Below are 12,030 nucleotides of genomic sequence, written 5' to 3'. Positions count from 1 at the left end.
CGCTGGGGCAAGAGAGAGAGAGAGAGAGAGAGAGAGAGAGAGAAGAAATCTCTCAAAGATGCTGAGGACAAGGCGGAGGTGCCAGGCCCCCAGCGGTACTACTGCTATGGAGCCACGGGCGGTACTACCGCTGTGGAGCGGTACTGCCACTTGTGGCTCCTCAGCGGTACTACCGCTGGGTGCGCGGTACTACTGCTTTGACCCAGACAGGACAAGGAAGAGAGAGGAGAGATCTCTTCAATGGAAAGGAAATGCTCGGAGGGTGAGAAGCTGATGTGTACGTGATGATTCCACCCATGCAAAACCCCAGCGGACCCCCTCTTGATAGTACGGTGCCCTCTACGCAACTAGTCCACCGAGAAAGAAACGAAAGAGCTACACCGTCTTGAAATACACTTCGAAGGGAAGAAGGCGTCTCGTGCCAGGGGAGAATCTATGAATTATTCAAAGCACAAGATTAGTCCGCAAATATGTTGTCATCAATCACCAAAACTACCTTGAGACAGATATGCCGTAACAATCTCCCCCTTTTTGGTGGATTGATGACAACTAGGGATTTGCGCAAGGAAAAGAAATAAAATGAATAAAGCTAAGAACTACAAAATATAGACGGGCTCCCCCAGAATGTGTGCACCAAGAGATGGCACGACACACACATTCGGATCAACACTCCCCCTATATTTTATAGTCCAACAATACTAAGCACAAGATATATAAGAGAAGTGAATAAACAGGACAAGCATGCATCTCACAATAAACTACAGTACTCTGAAATGACATAAGTAATAAGGTAGCGATAGGGAGCATATGTCTCACACCATATGTCTAGAACTTAGGACTCACACCAAACCAAACCAAAGAAGGACATCGAGAGAACACACAAGAAACCACAAGACGACTCAAAGCACGACACAAGAAGCAAATCCCTACACTCTCTCCCCCTTTGGCAGCGAGACACCAAAAAGGGCATAGAGTGACACTACGACTCCAGGTGATGGGAGGAGGAAGATCTCGAACATCACATCTCTGCATCTTCATCGTGGGTCGAGAACTGCTCGGCATCGGAGTCGGTCCAGTGGCAATTCTGATGAATCCAGTCCTCCTCTTCAGTGATCTGACCCTCAGACCCACTGGCAACTGTTGCTCCCATCTGACGCATGAGCTCCTTGTGGCGCGTCCTGGCATGCTTCTCCGCCACATGAGTCATGTACTGACCATGAGACTCCATGCAGAAAAGCTTCTTCATCTTGCGCTTAAGCTTTTGTGCCCATGACGGTTCTGCACTAGAGGGGCCAAAGTTCTCCTCATGAGCATCAGTAGTAGCCTCACCCTCGGTCCCCATGGCGGCAGCAGCAGCAGCAGATGGACCCTCTGTGGCAGCAGTAGCAGATGGACCCCCTGTGTGAGGCGCTGTCTAGTTGTCCTTCTTCCTCAGACGCTTGATCTCATGAGAAACCAAGTCTCCAGTCTCTAGCAGCACTCTGGGATAGGTCTGTGCCCAGGCCCTCTCAATGAGCCTCATGGTGAATGGACCATAGATAGGACACTTGCGCTCAGACACGGCAGATAGAAGTTCAGACCACATGACATGAGAGATATCCAGGCTCTCTCCAGTGCTTGCTTCCTTCTCATGCTGACAGAAAAGGAGCATGTCCACGAGGTAAGAGTGGACCATATCCAGATTCCCGATCCGAGGGAAGAGAGTCTCACGGAATATGCGATGAAGAATGTCCAGATACGGAGACAGCTCATAGGTCTTCTTCTTAGTTACTGGGTGAACCTTCACAGTGCAGTAGGGCCAAAGGGCTTGCTTGTGGGTGGACGTAGCATTGCGGTGAGGGCGGAACCCGACAGGAGTCTCAAGCCCGGTATCCACCACATCAAGTAACTCCATGAAAGCCGTCCACTTGACAGAAAGCAGCTTGCCATTGGTCATCCATGTCAGAGTCCTGTTAACATCCGTCCCAAGATGGACGGTGGCATAGAACTGAGTCACCAAATCCGCATCGAAATCCTTGTTGAATTGCATGATCCTAAGAATGTTCAGCTGAGTGCACATCTGAAGAGCTTCGCCAAAGTACTTCGGGTCCTTCTCCATAGTATCAGTGTCAATGGAGCGAACATCAACAAAAAGATTCTTCTTGGCCTTGATCACATCAAAGTAGATGGCAAACTGAAAACGGTTCCAGAACGGGCGGTTGACCAAAGTGGGTTCTTGGTCCACCGCATAGGGGTTGCGGCGACGCTTCTCCCAAAACTCCTTGTTGGTCATCTCAGTCACAGTCTTCCCTTTTGGCTTGTTGGCGTCTTGCTTCGATTGCTGAGGAGGTGGAGGAACACTTGCAGATGCACTTGCTGGAGGCGGTTGGGTGCTCGAGGAACCACCGGCTGGCTCTGAGGTGCGTTAGCGTTTTGATGTGGCACGCCCGGGGTTGATACGGCGACCTTGCTGCTCGGAAAGGTCATCACCTGGAGCCAAACACAAGAACATGCAAAACAACCAGAAAAAACGAGCATAAGCCAACAAACTCAACAAAAAAATCAAGGTAAGGCAGGAAAATGATGGAAATTGGCATTCAGCGGTAGTACCGTGACCTGCCCGCGGTAGTACCGCCCCAAGCGGTAGTACCGCCCCAAAGGGAGCGGTAGTACCGCTCTAGGTCAAGCGGTAGTACCGCTCCAAAGAGAGCGGTAGTACTTCTTGAGGCGGAGAAACAGCAGTTTCTTATAGCACGAGGCGGTGAAATAGCAGGTTCCTACTACCGTGGTCAGATCCGGCACTACCGGCCTACCAAATTCAAAAATAATCCTACCAAACTCTAATCGAGATAGTCTAGTTGCCTTATCCAACCAACTCAAGCCTCGATTTAGCCAAAAATCTAGAGATGCAACCACCATTGCCCCTAAGAAACAAGAACTGAAAAAGAGACAAAACGAAAGAAGGAACGGGGGCAATACCAGCATCCATGGCAAGAGGACGAGGTGGGAATCGACTCCACCAAAGGAAATGGAGAGGGACGCCCCGGAGACGGAGATCCGCCGGAGCCCTCCCGCGGCGAGAGGAGGCTGGAGAGAGGAAGAGAAAAGAGGGGCGAAGTGAATGGGTATGGGGGAGAAGAAACCTCCCCCTGCCCCGACTTAACCCCCTGTTCTCGTCCCCCAGCGGTAGTACCATGTTGGGGGCAGTAGTACCGCTTACGAGCGGTAGTATCGCGCACCACCAGCGGTAGTACCGCCCAGCACGCCACGGCAACTAAACAGACACGGCTTTAGCTCGACGAAACGACAAAAACGGCAAAAGAAAAAGAGAAAAAACACACCATCAAACGACCAAGACACACCGTAGCAACCAAGGAATATGTTGGGTGTCTCTCTCGTTCACTGAGGCATTGGAGTGTGCCAATTCCTTGGTTGCTCTTTGGCACTTGGTGGGCATTGGAGTGGAGGAATTTGCAAACCAGCAAACGACCAACTTACCAAAGAGCAACCAAGGAATTGGCACCCTCCGGAAGTGGACTTCCTATCCATTTTGTCTCCCGCCCAATCGGAATCCGAGTACCCTACAAGCTTGAAGTTTGATCCTCTTGGGTACCATAAGCCAAAGTTTGGGGTATGAGCCAAATATCGAAAGATTCGTTTGACCGCCACAAAGTGACTTTCCTTAGGTGCGGCTTGAAACCATGCACAAATTCCCACACTCAACATGATGTTCGGTCTAGATGCACAAAGGTAAAGCAAGGATCCAATCATGGAGCGATATACCTTTTGATCCACCACTTTACCATTGGGATCTAAGTCAAGTTGGCACTTGGTGGGCATTGGAGTGGAGGCCGGCTTGACGTCACTTAGCTTGAATCTCTTGAGCATGTCTTGGGTGTATTTGGATTGATTGATGAAGGTTCCTTCTCTTCTTTGCTTCACTTCGAACACTAGAAAGAACTTCAACTCTCCCATGGAGGACATCTCGAACTTTGAGGTCATGAGAGAGGCAAATTCCTCATTGAAAGCTTTGTTAGGAGAACCAAAGATAATATCATCAACATATAATTGGCACACAAACAACTCCCCTTTGACCTTCTTAGTAAAAAGAGTGGGGTCGATTAGCCCAACTTCAAAACCACGGTCTTGTAACAACTCGGTAAGGTGGTCATACCACGCACGTGGGGCTTGTTTAAGGCCATAGAGTGCCTTATCGAGTTGATACACATGATCGGGAAAGTAGGGATCCTCGAACCCGGGGGGTTGCTTGACGTAAACCAATTCATTAATGGGACCATTAAGAAAAGCACTCTTCACATCCATTTGTTGTAACTTAAAGTTATGATGAGAAGCATATGCAATCAACATGCGAATGGATTCAAGACGAGCAACAGGAGCAAAGGTTTCACCATAGTCGATACCCTCGACTTGGGAGTAGCCTTGTGCTACCAAACGAGCCTTGTTGCGAATGATAATCCCATGGGCATCTTGCTTGTTCTTGAATATCCACTTGGTTCCAATGACATTGTGGTTCCCCATTGGCCTTGGCACCAATCTCCACACTTTGTTGCGCTCGAAGTTGTTGAATTCTTCGTGCATGGCATTGAACCAATCCGGATCTTCTAGCGCCTCATAGACCTTGTGGGGTTCCACACAAGAGACAAACGCGTGATGCTCACAATAATTAGCTAATTGTCTACGAGTGCTTACCCCCTTTCTTAAGCTTCCAAGCACATTCGTCATGAGATGATCCTTGGTGGAGAGCTTGGAAGCAATCTTGGCGGCACGACGCTCTAATTCCTCCTCGGTGGTGAGTTGAGGAGCGGTTACTTGATCATCTTGAGCACCGCCATGAACTTGTTCTTGATCTTGAACTTGCTCGGGGGAGAGAACTTGACCTTGGGCATCACTTGATGTGTCAACACCGTCTTGAGTGTGATCTTGCCCTTGGTCTTGTTCATGAGGTTGAGGGCCTTCACTTTGTTCTTCGGAAGCGTGTGGGCCTTGGGTTGGTGATGGCTCCACTTGAGTGGAGCATTTTCCTTCTCCTTCGGCCACAAGGGGTTCCTCAATGGGTAGGATGAAACCAACACCCATTCTTCTTATGGCTTGAGGAGGAATTTCATCACCTACATCACAAGTGCCACTTTGCTCCACATGGGAGCCGTTATTCTCATCAAACTCCATGTTACACGTCTCCTCAATAAGTCCCGTGATTTATTGAGGACACAGTAAGCATGAGAGTTTGTAGCATAACCAACAAATATGCCCTCATAAGCTCTAGCCTCAAATTTAGACAACCGAACACCTTTCTTGAGAATGAAACACTTACACCCGAATACCCGGAAGTACTTGAGGTTGGGCTTGTTACCGGTGAGTATCTCATATGGAGTCTTGTTCAAGCCCTTGCGGAGGTAGAGCCGATTGGATGCATGACACGCGGTGTTGATGGCTTCGGCCCAAAAGTTGTACGGAGACTTGAACTCCGCCATCATGGTCCTTGCCGCATCCATCAACGTCCGGTTCTTCCTCTTCGCAACACCGTTTTGTTGAGGGGTGTATGGTGCGGAATATTGATGCTTGATTCCCTCATCACTAAGAAATTCATCCAAGGTGTAGTTCTTGAACTCGGTGCCGTTGTCACTTCTTATTGTCAAGATCTTTGCATTGTGTTGACGTTGTGCTTCATTTGCAAAGTCAATGACGGTTTGTTGGGTCTCGCTCTTCCTCTTGAAGAAATACACCCACGTGTACCTTGAGTAGTCATCCACAATCACCAAGCAATACTTCCTACCTCCAAGACTATTGAAGGATGGGGGCCCAAAAAGATCCATGTGAAGGAGCTCCAAGGGCCTCTTTGAATAAATGATAGTCGTGGAAGGGTGAGCCTTCTCATGTAGCTTTCCTTCGATACAGGCACTGCAAGCACGATCTTTAACAAAACTAACATTCGTTAGTCCACGGACATGGTCCCCCTTGAGGAGACTTTGCAAAGATCTCATATTGACATGGGCTAAACGGCGATGCCAAATCCATCCCACATCAACTTTAGCCATTAGGCATGTCGCGGTCTTAGTGGGTCGCTCCAAAAAGTTAATCACATATAGACCGTTCTCGACATGCCCAACAAAAGCTACTTTAAGAGTCTTGCTCCACAAGAGGGCCACGGTATCGATATCAAAGAAAGTGGAAAAGCCCATGATTGCAAGTTGACGAACGGAAAGTAAATTGTATGCAAGGGACTCAACAAGCATGACCTTCTCGATCGTGAGATCATGAGAGATGACCACCTTGCCAAGTCCCAATACCTTAGAGGATGAGGCGTCACCCCACTCGACATTGGTGGGCATAGATGGAACTTTGTGCACGTCCACCACCAAGTCCTTGCTTTCGGTCATATGATTTGTAGCTCCGCTATCGAGCAACCATGATCCACCACCGGAAGCAAACACCTACAAGAGATCAATGCTTGGTTTTAGGTACCCATTTTGTAATGGGTCCTTTGATGTTAGTAACAAGGGTCTTAGGAACCCAAATAGACCATTCAATGTACTCATGAAGAGAACCAACAAATTTGGCATAAACATGCCCATCACTAGCACGCCATAGCACATAAGAAGGATTAAAATCGCCGGCTTTGTTGGGAGGGGTGACATTGCCCTTCTTGACATTGTTCTTCTTCTTCTCCTCGGGGGAACTCTCTCCCTCCCTCACAAAGGTTTGCATGAGGGGAGGAGGTCGTTTGGTCTTGTCATTCTTCTTCTTGTTCTTGGAGTTGGGCACGTACCCAACCCCTTCCTTGGCCACACCTCCCTTTTGGTTGATCAAGAGATCGTTGAGGTTCTTCTTGCCTTGTATGCAAGTCGCAAGACCTCTCTCAAGTTGCTCCTTCAACTTAGCATTTTCCTCAACAAGATGTATACGCTCACAACACGGGTTAGTAGCATTTGCATTATCAATTAAAACCATATGAGGAAAAGTTGCTTTCTCCTTAGTTAGCTTCACTTGGAGTTGATCATAAGACTCCTTGAGACTAGCGCGAATACCCTTCAAGGCCTTGTGGGCCTTGTCAAGTATATCAAACTCCTCTTTGAGTCTAGCAAGATCAACCCCGAGTTTGGCCTTCTCGGAATTTAGCACACGAGAAACAATGAGGGCATGATCATAATCTTTCTTTAACTTAGCATGATCAACGTTGTGTGACTCCTCAAGAGCCAAACGAAGACCACGCTCTTCCTCAAGAGCATTGGGAAGATCCGAAATCTCGTCGGCATAGTCACGACTATGCCCTTCCATCTTAGAGATGGTGTCTTCGTGAGCCTCGATCATGTCATTGGCCTCACCAAGTTGTTCCAAGAGAGCAACAAAGTGCTTCTTGGATTTTCCCTTGAGTTTGCCCATAAAGGCCTCAAACTCGTTAGCCTCCACATTAGCTTCCTCAAGTTCATTAATGCTATCCATTGGGGAAGGATGATTAATGATGGTAGTTTTGATGTTGGAGGTTACCTTGTTGGTGGCTTTAGCCATGAGGCACTTGGCGGTGATGCTCTCGTTGGGTGAGTCAAAGAGAGACACCCGTGATGTTGTTGCAATGGCAACGGAGGCCATGGCAACCGACTCATCATCTTCATCATCGTCATCATCCTCATTATACTCTTCTTGCACAACCAAAGCCTTGGGAGGAGTCTTCTTGGTGAAGTTGTTCTTGTTGGGGAACGACTTGGCCTTGTCCTTTCGGATGAGTTTGCCACCATTGTCTTCCCTCTTCTCATACGGGCACTCCGCAACGAAATGACTCACGTTGCCGCAATTGTAGCAAGTCCTTACACGTTGCTTGCCCCTTGTGCCACTCGAGTTGTTTTTGCTAAAGTTTGGCCTCGAGTTTTTCTTGCTCCAAAATTGCCTTGAAGCAAGTGCCATGTGTTCATGATATGCATACTTCGTATCTTCGGGGTTGCTCTCCTCTTCTTCCTCTTCTTCTTCTTCCACGGTGAGCTTGGCCTTCAATGCAAGGTTAGGCTTCTTTGCCCGTTGAGAACGGAGCATCGCATTGTCGGCGCTCTTGTCCAAAATGTTCATGGCTACAAACTCATCCAACACTTCGCTTGAGGTCAAAGTGTGGAAGTCCGGTCTTTGACGAATGACGGAGGACATGGCCTTGTGGTAGGGCATCATTGCCTTGAGGAATTTGCGCTTGATCCAATTGTCATCCTTGTCCTTGCTCCTGTGATCTCGTAGTGAGACCGCGAGTTTGGTTACTCTCCGATAAAGCTCACGAGGTTCTTCATCTTCCTTCATTGCAAACTCATCGGCCTCATCTTGTACCACTTCATAGTTGGAGCGTTGAATGCTTGCGCTTCCCCGATAGAGAGACACGACACAATGCTATGCATCTTTGGCCAAGGCGAACGGACGAAGATGAGGTAGGTCTTCGGGTGGAATTGCATCTTGAATGATGAAGAGAGCATTCTCATTGAATTGATTGTTCGCGGCTTCTTGAGGAGTGAAGTTGCTTGGATCATGTGGATAGAAACCTTCTTCGATGATTCTCCAAAGCTTAGTGTTCACATGATTTAAATGACGTTTAAAGCGGTAAACCCAAGAATCAAAGTCCTCATTTTTCACAATCTTAGGGGGAGGACCGGCATGATTCAAATGAGTGGAAGGAACCGGTCCACCATAAACAAGTGGTGGTTCCACATGGGCAAAGATGCCGGTGCCATTCTTGCCACTAGAAGAAGGAGCCTTTTCACTACTAGCTTCCCCCTTGTCGGGGATAGCATCCATCACCTTGTTGGCGGGATCACCCACTTTCAACGGTGCGGTGGATAGTTTAAGCCCCTCAAGAAATTTAGTAAACATGCTTTCAACTTCGGTCGTCATGGAGGTTTTCAATGTCTCCAAGGCCACATTGAACTCCTCACGAGAGACCGAAGTTCCCCCATCTCCCGTAGACGAGATCGGATTCACACCGGAGTGTTCCTCCACACCGTCTACGGTATCAACCATACTCTTTGGTCGGTAAAGTCCTTAATAAAGAGACGAGGCTCTAATACCAATTGAAAGGATCGATACGGTTGACTAGAGGGGGGTGAATAGGCAACTACCAATTTTTAGCTTTTCTTTACCAAATTAAACTTTGCATCAAAGTAGGTTGTCTAGATGTGCAACTAGGTGAGCAACCTATATGATGCAATAACAACAAGCATACAAGCAAGCAAGGGAAGAAACACTAAAGAGCTTGCACAAGTAAAGGTAAGAGATAACCAAGAGTGGATCCGGTGAAGATGAGGATGTGTTACCGAAGTTCCTTCCTTTTGAGGGGAAGTACGTCTCCGTTGGAGCGGTGTGGAGGCACAATCCTCCCCAAGAAGCCACTAGGGCCACCGTATTCTCCTCACGCCCTCACACAATGCGAGATGTCGTGCTTCCACTATTGGTGCCCTTGAAGGCGGCGACCGAACCTTTACAAACAAGGTTGGGGCAATCTCCACAACTTAATCGGAGGCTCCCAACAAGACCACGAAGCTTCACCACAATGGAATATGGCTCCGAGGTGACCTCAACCGTCTAGGGTGCTCAAACACCCAAGAGTAACAAGATCCGCTAGGGATGAGTGGGGGAATCGAAAATCCCTTGGTGGAAGTGTAGATCGGGGCCTTCTCAACCACTCCCGAGCCAATCAACAAGTTTGATTGGCTAGAGAGATAGATCGGGCGAAAATGGAGCTTGGAGTATTTAATGGAGCTTGAGCAATAAATGGAGCTTGGGGGAGGAAGAGGTGGGTGAGAAGGAAGAAGGGGACTCCCTTTTATAGTGGGGGAAACAATCCCGTTGCCCCCCACCAACCAGCCCCGCACAGGGCAGTACTACCGCTGAGAGGGGGCGGTACTACCGCCAGGACAACGGTACTGCCGCGCCAGCCAGCGGTACTGCCGCGCTGAGGAGACCAGTAGGGAACAGACCCAAATGCAGTACTACCGCGGTGGTAGGGCGGTACTACCGCTCCTGGAACGGTACTACCGCCACTACAACCGTGACTAGTGCCGCAAAACCCGACACGAGAAAAAGACCTCTCAAATCGAGGCGGTAGGAGCCAGACTGTCCAGCGGTACTACGGCAGTGGGGTCAAGGGCGGTAGTACCGCTGTGGAGCGGTACTATCGCTTGTGACCCTTCGGCCGTAGTACCGCAGGCAGTGCGGTACTACCGCTGGGGCGGGAGAGAGAGAGAGAGAGAGAGAGAGAGAGAGAGAGAGAGAGAAGAAATCTCTCAAAGATGCTGAGGACAAGGCGGAGGTGCCAGGCCCCCAGCGGTACTACTGCTGTGGAGCCACGGGCGGTACTACCGCTGCGGAGCGGTACTGCCGCTTGTGGCTCCTCAGCGGTACTACCGCTGGGTGCGCGGTAGTACCGCTTTGACCCAGACAGGACAAGGAAGAGAGAGGAGAGATCTCTTCAATGGAAAGGAAATGCTCGGAGGATGAGAAGCTGATGTGTACGTGATGATTCCACCCATGCAAAACCCCAGCGGACCCCCTCTTGATAGTACGGTGCCCTCTACGCAACTAGTACACCGAGAAAGAAACGAAAGAGCTACACCGTCTTGAAATACACTCCGAGGGGAAGAAGGCGTCTCGTGCCAGGGGAGAATCTATGAATTATTCAAAGCACAAGATTAGTCCGCAAATATGTTGTCATCAATCACCAAAACTACCTTGAGAGAGATATGACGTAACACGTCTTTTGTGTTAGCTCCTGGACCCTGGACGGGGCCATTAAGGACAGTATAACTACACCTAATCCCTGCCCTCCCAGCGATTTGGGTTTTCGGCCGTCCATTTTATTGATTTGAGAGTTCCTAGCCGTTAGATTTAATGTGAAAAGCAATCTGTTTCGTAGTGTGGCTAATCTGGCCCAGCTGTCCTATGGGGTGCTGCTCCACAGGCCGAAACGAACGCTTTTGGTGCATTAGGCCTTCGGCCAGCCGGCAGCCCGTTTGAAGGAGGTAGGCCTACGAGCGACCGGTCCATCCACTCCCGAATCCAGTCATGTTTATCCACTCGCCCAATCCCGATCCGATCGAGCCTGAGGGAACGAGACCGCCGGTCGACCCCAGCGATCGGAGGAGAGGAGCAGTCGATGCGGCCGATTCCATCCATTGAAGACAGGGCGAGGGATGGGATCGAGACCGCATCAATTCTAGTCCGATTTATACACTCGCCCAATCCCGATCGAGCCTTCCCAGCGATCGGAGAGGAGCAGCCGGTTCCACCCATTGAAGATGGGGTGAGGGATGAAATGAGTAAAATGCATCACAAGTCCTAAAACTATCATAGGTGTGTCAGTTTAGTCCTATAACTTTCAAACTGCACTTTTGGGTCCTAAAACTATCGGAAGTGTGTCAGTTTAGTCCTATAACTTCGAAACTGCACTTTTGGGTCCTAAAACTATTAGAGGTGTGTCATTTTAGTCCCATAACTTCAAAATTGCAGTTTTGGGTCTCAAAACTATGTATGTTTGTTCATCTGAGGTCCTAATCTTGCATGGCCACCATCCATGGTGCATTTTTTCAAATGAGCCCTTTGTATGTGTTTATGTCCCCAAAAGTGGTACATACGCTTCCACGTTGCAGTGTGTCCTGCAACCCGCATGCCCACCACCTACATGGCCATGAGCTGCACGGTAGCCTCCCTGGGAGGTTTGGCGTGACCGTCGTGGAGATCCCGAGCTAGTCGGCATGAAGGACGACATCCTTCTCCCTCGGCGAGGCCGCCGGGGAGATCCCGAGCCAATTGGGATGGAGTACGCCATCCCACCTCTCTCTCTCTCTGTTTGATGATATCATCGTTGCCCCAACACCCATGCCGTAGAGTTGGCCGTGCAGGTTGTTGTTTGGGCACGAGCATGGACATAGGTGGTGAGCTGTCGGGCGACGCGGATGGGTGCGTAGAAACTGCAAAGCTGGCACAGAGGTCATCGAGAGTGACACAACCCTAGTAGTAGCCATAGGTGGGTACCAATTGGACGTTGTGCAACGTGTCATTCTGCTA

This window comes from Triticum dicoccoides, chromosome 3A (genome assembly GCF_002162155.2).
Source record: "Triticum dicoccoides isolate Atlit2015 ecotype Zavitan chromosome 3A, WEW_v2.0, whole genome shotgun sequence".
Taxonomy (NCBI): domain Eukaryota; kingdom Viridiplantae; phylum Streptophyta; class Magnoliopsida; order Poales; family Poaceae; genus Triticum; species Triticum dicoccoides.
The sequence above is the reverse complement of the archived record's forward strand: the minus strand, read 5'-3'. Positions refer to the sequence as shown.